The sequence below is a fragment of the Drosophila navojoa genome, chromosome 3 (genome assembly GCF_054131105.1).
Source record: "Drosophila navojoa isolate 15081-1374.11 chromosome 3, UAZ_NAV_1.0, whole genome shotgun sequence".
NCBI classification, from domain to species: Eukaryota; Metazoa; Arthropoda; class Insecta; order Diptera; family Drosophilidae; genus Drosophila; species Drosophila navojoa.
The window spans coordinates 13,099,991-13,108,299 of record NC_142891.1 but is presented as its reverse complement, the minus strand read 5'-3'; the positions used below and the strand labels follow the sequence as shown (position 1 = coordinate 13,108,299).

Below are 8,309 nucleotides of genomic sequence, written 5' to 3'. Positions count from 1 at the left end.
AGTCAAATGGGTATATTGGTTTTGTGCACAGTCCATTTGGTTGTTCGTCCGCTCATCAATTCGCCCGTGCGAAAGCTAGACTGAAACAGAGACTGTATGTGTGTGTGAGAGAGTGTGAGAGAGAGATAGGGACAGTGAGAATACGAAAAGGAGAGAGAAAGAGGGAGAGGTAGCGAAACAGAGAAAAACACAAACGCAAGCTATGACAGATAAAGGGTTAGAGAGAGAGAGAGAGATACACAATACCTGAAACAGAGAAACAAACAGAGACAGAAATAGAGGGAGATAGAGAGAGAGAGAGAAAGAGATAGAGAGACAGAGGGAAGGAGAGAGAGTGAGAGAAGAATATTCCGCGAAATATTGTTTCGTTTCAATTGCGGTCTAAGTGAGTTTGCCTGTAATCGACTTGCCACATTTACTGTTAGCCACATGCTGCACACGGTTGCACTATCAATTTACAGAATTTCACAGCTGCGACTTAGCGTCGACTCTGGGCAGCAGCAGCGCGCTTGCCGTCATAATTAGTTTGGCCGCATGCAGCATGCTGCATGCTGCATGGAGCATGGCTTGCAGCCAAAAATGTGGCAGCTACCTGCCGCTTGCCACCTGCTGCCACAGATTCTTAATCAACATTGCGCTCATTCCGTTGGCCAGCGATGCCTGTTGGCCGGGCTAATGGAAATCGCTGACAAGCCAACTTGTTAATGAGCACTCGCTAAAGCCAAACAGCAGCGGCAGCAACAGTAGCTGCTGTGGCAGCAGCAGCAGCAACAACAACAACAACAACAACATCATCATTACTTCAAAGCGATTGCCAAACATGATTGAGTCCCGTTAGGCTTTCAGACACTCGAACGCGAACGGACTCTGGCAGGCGGACAGACAGCAGCTGTTCATCTATCAATAGCTTCAGTGGGTCCTGAATCTGTTTTTATGAAGAGTGCGAAATACCTTAACGGAGAATTTAATAAACCAAAGCTAAGTTTGTTTAAATGATTTTTTTAAACATTATAATAAGTAACAAAACAGAGAAAATGTAAATTAAAATTAAAATATAAACTATAAAATAAATGTACAGAAATATATAAAATTAAATGAATAACATTTTAAATAAATTATAATACTCATAAAATATAGAAAATTAAAATATAAAATAAAATATAAAATATAAATATAATATAAAATTCCATATAAATATAAATATAAATATTTAAAATAAAATATAAAATAAAATACAAATCTTATAAAAAAGAGGAAAGGAAAAGAGAAAAGAGAAAGAGAAAAGAGAATAAAATATAAAAGAAAAAGAGAAAAGAGAAAAGAGAAAACAGAAAAGAGAGAAAAGACAAAGAGAAAATATAAAAGAGAAAAGAGAAAAAGAGAAAATAGAAAATATAAAAATATAAAAAGAGAAAAGAGATAAAATAAAAAGAAAAGAGAAAAGAAATATAAAGATAAAAGAGAAAAGATAAAAATAGAAAAATAAAATGTAAATAAAATCTAAAATTAAAGATAAATATAAAATATAAAAATATAAAATATAAAATATAAAATATAAAATATAAAATATAAAATATAAAATATAAAATATAAAATATAAAATATAAAATATAAAATATAAAATATAAAATATAAAATGTAAAATGTTTACAAGTTAGTAACTAACGCGTTTTTCCTATAATTTTTTAGATATATCAAATATGAAAGAAAACAGTAAGCCCATATTAATAATCATTTATAATTATATTAAACAAAGAAATATAGTAAAAATATATATGGGAGTAAAAGTTTTCTGTTCAAATATCTAAAAGCCCTGACTAATAAAGTTTTCTTCCATTATTCTTTATATGCTTTCTCTGTAAGCTTAGATCAATCAGTTATACTGTAAATTCTAAATAAACTCATTATTAATCTGTGTTATATGACAAATATTTATTAAAATTATCCTGACTATTTATGGGATAATAAATGTGTATAACCTCTCTATTTTGGTAGTCAAAATTACAGCTACAGATTTATTCAGCATTTAAATTTCATGTTTTTACATTTTAATATCTATATAAAATCTATATTTATGTATATTTCAATATTCCATCTATTTTGCCCTTTTTTTTGTAAGCTTTGTGTTCCCTTTAAGATCCCTTTCCATTTGCAGCTGGCATCTTGTCAACTGAGCCCCTTAAAGTATGCAGCACAATCTCATCTTCTCCTTATCTTTGCGTTGTTCCCTTTCTACTCCCTCCCTTCCCTCTCTCTCTTCCACTCTCTCACTCTCTTTATGCCCTGCACTGTCTTTTGCTCTTTATATGCAGTGCCTTTCGTCACCCGCTGGGCATTTTGGTTGCCTTATTAAGTTGGCGCCTTGACGGCAGCTGAAAAACCTGCTCGTCGTTCCCCTGCCTCCCGGCCAAACTTTGTGCATGCCAATGATACTTACATATACAAATATATATATATATATATATATATATATATATATCTGTACGTATGTATATCTCATTTTGCGCCTTTTCTCTTTATTCCATTTCTTCATGATTGCAACTTCATTGTCAAAGTTGTGCAAGTCGTGAACGCCGACCAACTGTAAAAGAATTCCACTCGAAAAAAATTGCAACGCAAAAGAAACGAACGCAATGAAACGAAATGTCGCGCTGCCTTGCGTCGCGTCGCTCTCAGCTGCGCTGCGCTGCGTCGCCTCGTCTGCGGTATTCCAGTGGAGCGCTAATTATATGTAAATAGATCTAATGCGAGTCGTGCTTAAGGTGCTACATAATTGGCCTCCATGTTGCCGGCGCGACAATGGGACCAAAGTTTAGATATCGCTACTGAAACGTAATGAAATCATTGCTAACGGGACATTGCTTGGTGAGCTGTCAAAGGAAAGAGAGAGAAAGGGTATAAAAGATAAGTCAGTAGATTTCATTATATAACTTGTATATTGATTAAAGTAACATTAATTAAATTCAACAACTATTTTTGAAGAATTTAATTATAAACATATTATAAATATGAAAATCAAAATTATATAATATTAAATATATTTATATTTATATTTTATTTAATTAGAATTAAAAATTATTTCTATACTTGCAAACTAAATTAATAAATTAATGATTTCAATATTATATTTAGATATAGTTTGCAACAATTTGTTATTTTTCCTTATGAATATATATATCCCAAATATCTATATATATTGATATCTATATATTATATATATTGATCAAAGAAAATCCTTTTACAAAGAAGGTACTAGATATTTTAGTATTATACTCTTTTTTTGTCATTTTCAAATATTTTACTTAAATTATTTTGCAATATTTTATTTAAAAACAATTTCTTTAAGTTATTGATCTACAATATTATGTATATATAAATTTATATATTTTATGTATTATTTTTTCATTAACTGATCTTAAATATACAATCGAGTTTTCAGAACATCTATATATAAATATATTTTGCTCAAATTTAACTCCTTTAATTTTCCTGTCTAACTCTCTCTGAATTTTCCCTAATCTATCTGAAAGTGGGCGTTTTGCTAGTGCAGTTAGTTCAAAATTTATTATCTTAGCTCTTTGGCTTTTTACACTTTTTTTTAATCAAATGTCGCTGCAATTAGCCAAAGGACCATTTGCATAAATTCCTTTGCATTTAAGTCATTAGCACCCGAAAAATTTCATTACACTTTGTCGTGCGTGTTCCAGGAGAGAGAGCAGCACTCAAAAATTGCAAAGAGGGGAAGGGCGAAAAGAATTGGGGAAACGAAAAAGCGAAGAGTGAATACCCTTACCATCATGTGAAAGCCAAATAATAATAATAATATACGAATTTTACTTTCAACATATAGAAATTATATTAAATAAGTAAAAGAAATAAATTTAAAAGCTACATTAATCAATTAATTGACAACATACCACACATCTCTTATGCTCTACATGCATCACAGTAAATTAATAGCACCTTCTGCAAGAGTACAAATAGAAGAGAGCAAAATAAAAGAAACGAAAATGACAAAATGAAGCAGAAGGTGGTTGAGTAAGCAGCTAGAGCAGCCGAATGTGAAGAGGTACAGTGTCAGTGAGTGGGAGAGTGAGCGAGAGAGGGGCAGCCACATGAGCGACAGCAACCAACACGTACAAAACGCATAAACATTCTTGCTTAAGTGAGTTTGCACATAAATTCTCCAACTTGAGCTGCAATAGTGGAGAGTGGAAGTGGACGAGGGAAGCTTCCAACTTGCTACGCAAAATGGGAAGAAAGAAAATGAAAAAAACACTCAAAATGTATTTGAGTGTTTGGGCTGGCTCCGTTTCGTTTTTCGGTTTCGGTTTTTGGTTTCGGTTTCGGTTTCGTTTGCGTTCGCATTTGCATTTGCATTTGTAGTTTTATTTATGTAGCCACAGGCGTTTGTAAAGCGAAACTGGACAGCCGGTGGGAAAGAGAGGAGGTAGAGTTGTTGTACTTATGCTTAAATGTTGCCTCTGGGGTATTAAATGCTTACAGACATCCATATGCCAAATGTAAACTACTTTTAATTTGTAAATAATTTATTTAACTTCAAATGTAAATGCCGGAGAAATATGATATTTGTCACAGTTTGCTTCAAGCCTTGTTGCTTAAAAGTTAACTGCATATGAAACAAAAATAGTTGATGTGTCTCTCTCTCTCTCCCTCTGGGTCGACTTTGCTGAAGTGCAGCAATTACCATCATAACAGCTTTCATATTATGCAAGCGTCCGCTGGGACGCACCGACAGCAACAGCTATGCGACAGCTCTGAAGCAACTGTCAAAAAAAAAAAAAAAGAAAGAAAAGGAACACCAAAAATATAACTCCAGAGTTACTAACTTAACTTATTGCTTCGCGGCTTAAGAGAGCGCCAATGGCAGAATGCTTGAAAGAGCGTCATTTCAAAAGAGAACGCAACGAACACATCACTGACCTACATTAAGCGGAAATTTATTTATGCCGGCTGCCAAATTGGTTCCCCAATGTGTTGGCAGTGCCCTTATGACTATGACGGATATGATTCGGTTTCTCTTCAGCTGCCGCTGCTGCTGCTGCTGCTGACTTGGCTCTGTTTACGTTGTTGTTGTTATGATTAGTATTGTAGTTGGTTTTGTTGTTGTTGTGCTCTCGTTGCTTTTCTTGTTGTTGGTCATTGACTCTAATAATAATGGTTTGTAATTTGCATAAATAATGCTTGATTTTTGCATCGATGCCGTCCGCTCAGTGACATTGTGTGCGTGTGAGTATGCGTGTGAGTGCGTGTGTTTGTATGTTGGTGTATTTGTGTGTCATTTTAAATAATTAAAGGGTTTGCTTTGTAACGGCTTACTCAGTTAGCCAGCTGGTAGATGAACTCAATTATTTCGATAATTGGACATATTTTAGTTGGGTGTAAATCCATGAGACTTTGCATATTTAAGAGCTATTGTAAAGTAAATAATTTTTAATAATTTAATAATAATTTTTAGAAACATGTATATGTAATAGTTGTGATAGTACTTATTGTAATACTTTTAATAAATATTTATTGTATATAACTGCAGTTAATTCCATATATTTTTAACTAGTATAAAATATAATAGATATACTAAGCAAAATATTTTTTAATTTATTATTTAGCAAATGATAATATATTTAAAAGTCTTAAAATTATATCATTCATTATTATATAAAATGCACTTTGTTATATATTTTATAAATATATTCCGAAACTTTATTTAGGTTCGATCTAGCTCTTAACTAATTTGATTCTAATTTATAACTTATTTCCACACCATCAAATTAAAATCGAGAAAAGCAAGCCCGCTTTCCCACACACTTTAAAGGGGCACATGCATGACTGTAATTGATTAATTGCTAAACCAAATTGCAGCTTAATTTGTCTAAAAAGCAAATGTCAATTCGAAACATTTAATACTCAAAGTAAAACAATAAATTTACGATTGGTAAACCCCAAATTACGGGCATGTCGTTCGCCTGCAAGACCGCAAAAGGCAAATTGGTTAACAGAGCGCTGTTAGCGGTTAACAGCGTCGCGCTCTGTTATCATGTATCTCTTAAGCGAAGGCGCTCTCTCTTTTGAAATGGCCGTGCGGCCACACACACGCACACACACACCGAGAAACTTCGTTGCTTGCGCTGTCGGCAACTTCGTTATTCACTTTAAACGACACGAACTTCGCGACTCTCCGGTTCGGCCAGCCGATGGCATTAAACGAAAAGTAACGAAGCGCAGCGTCTGCCACTTGGTGTAATCAGTGCGTGCTGCTAAGTAAATTAGTTTAGTATGATTTTAGTGCGCAACGTTGACGGACGCGACGCTACGCGAAGCTAAGCCAAGGCAAAGCCAAGCGCATTTACAACAATAACGATAAACGACAATATCGCGCTCGTTGCCCACTTGTGTGTGTTCCGTGCACGTAATTGTGTTAGTGAGAGTGTTAAGCGCGTAACGGTACTTGCATTCAATTTCAGATGTGCGTGCGAAACATTTAGACAGTGCACGCCTTAAAGAATGCAAGTAAAATGTAAGAAAATGTTGCAGAGAAAAATAAATATTATTAAATAAAATATATTCAATATTGCTAAGGAGAAGTTGCGATATGTATTTTGTATATATATTATTTTTAAAATTCTTAAATGCTGCTAAGGCTTCACTTAAATTTTAAATACTGAAGCAGCATCCTTTGCTCCAGATCTTTTAGACACTGTTTACTTTAGCAACTGCCAGACATGATTGCATTTTCTGGGCGCCCAGCGAAGCGTGCTTCATTATGCAAAAGAAGATGAAGAAGCAAAAAGCTAGAGACAATAACGAATTGAATATGAAAAATAAAAAAACGAGCGCAATTTAATTGCGTTTTTATTCAGCGAATTCTTTTGATAAAAACATGAATATGTTTAAATATACATATATGTGTTTTATTTACTTATTGAAGTTTGTTTTGACATAATAGGGTGTACAAATAATATTGTAATAGAAAAAACAGTGTTTATTGAAAATGAAGGCATAGAGAACAATAGGAAAATTTTACGATTTAACTACAGAAATAAATTTCAAGCATACAGTTTCCAATTAAAATAGGCCAAGTCTGGGCCATATATGTCATTTGATTATATAAAATTATAGATATATATTTATTAAGGTCTGGGAGATTTGAGAATTATGTCTACAGAAGTGCCGATGTACTGTTGCGCTCTGCTCGGGGAAACCGAAACGGGCAAGACGAGCTTTGCCAGGCGCCACCTGACGGGCGAATTTGTCAAGAGCTACAATGGCAATAAGGTTTATCAGACTTATTTGCTGGAGTTCCATACAAGTCTGGGGGATATACGCTACACTCTCTGGAATTCCAATCAAATCGATGATTTCGACTGCCTGCACATACAGTGCGCCATCATTATGACGGATTTCAGCCGTACCCGGACGTTCCAGCGTGTGCCCGTACTGCAAACAGCCATACAGATACGCTATGGCAACATTCCAGTCGCCCTCTGCGCCAATAAAATGGATCTGGGCCGAAGCAACGGAATGGCATATCGCCTGATCCCGGATCACCCGACACAGTTTGAATATTTCGAAATGTCCGTGAAGAAGAATGTGAACTGTGAACAGCCCTTTCTATGGCTGAGTCGTCGGCTGCTCGGCAATGATCAATTGGAGTTCGTTGCCAAGCCGGCCGTCCAGCCCCCCGACATACCCCCGGCGCACTGGAGGACGGCCTTCAAGGGCCTCGCCTTGAGTCAGTTGCCGCCCATCGGGGATGACGGATGGTAGTCCTCGGTGCTCCCTGCTGACTAGTGCCGCTAGCTCGTGCTCTCTCACCTCACACACAAACGTACAATATATATAGATATATTTCTTTTAGTGCAACAATATAATTTAGGAGATACCTTCATTTAACACCTGTGCGCACCTTTATTTAACGGTGGTTTTACCACGGTGATAAGTATATATTGTACTTTTAGGGTAATTTGATGTGCTCTTACCAAGCCCATTATGGGAATTGTAGGTGGGATTAGAATGGGATACGCTTAATTTGATGCAATTGCGTCTATGTGCGGAGTAGAGCACTGAGAAGGAACTACTGCAGATACAGTTAGACAGATTAGCTTGAACGAGAGAGGTATATAAGTCTTATACAACTTATTGAAATAGATAGAGAATATACATATATCATAATTTATTTAGATTTATATAACTAAGAGAAGGATTGGTGAACATTTCTACGAACTCCTCGGTTTATGCCTTTGTTTTTAGTTTTAGACTTGAAAAAGAAATTATTGCTATGCCTTTAT

At 35.1% G+C, this 8,309-nt stretch overlaps 1 pseudogene; it reads left to right on the top strand.

Moving 5' to 3' along the window:
* Positions 1 to 7,176: 7,176 nt before the first annotated feature.
* On the top strand, positions 7,177 to 7,788 carry LOC149091750 (uncharacterized; annotated as a pseudogene).
* The last annotated feature ends 521 nt before the right edge of the window (positions 7,789 to 8,309 follow it).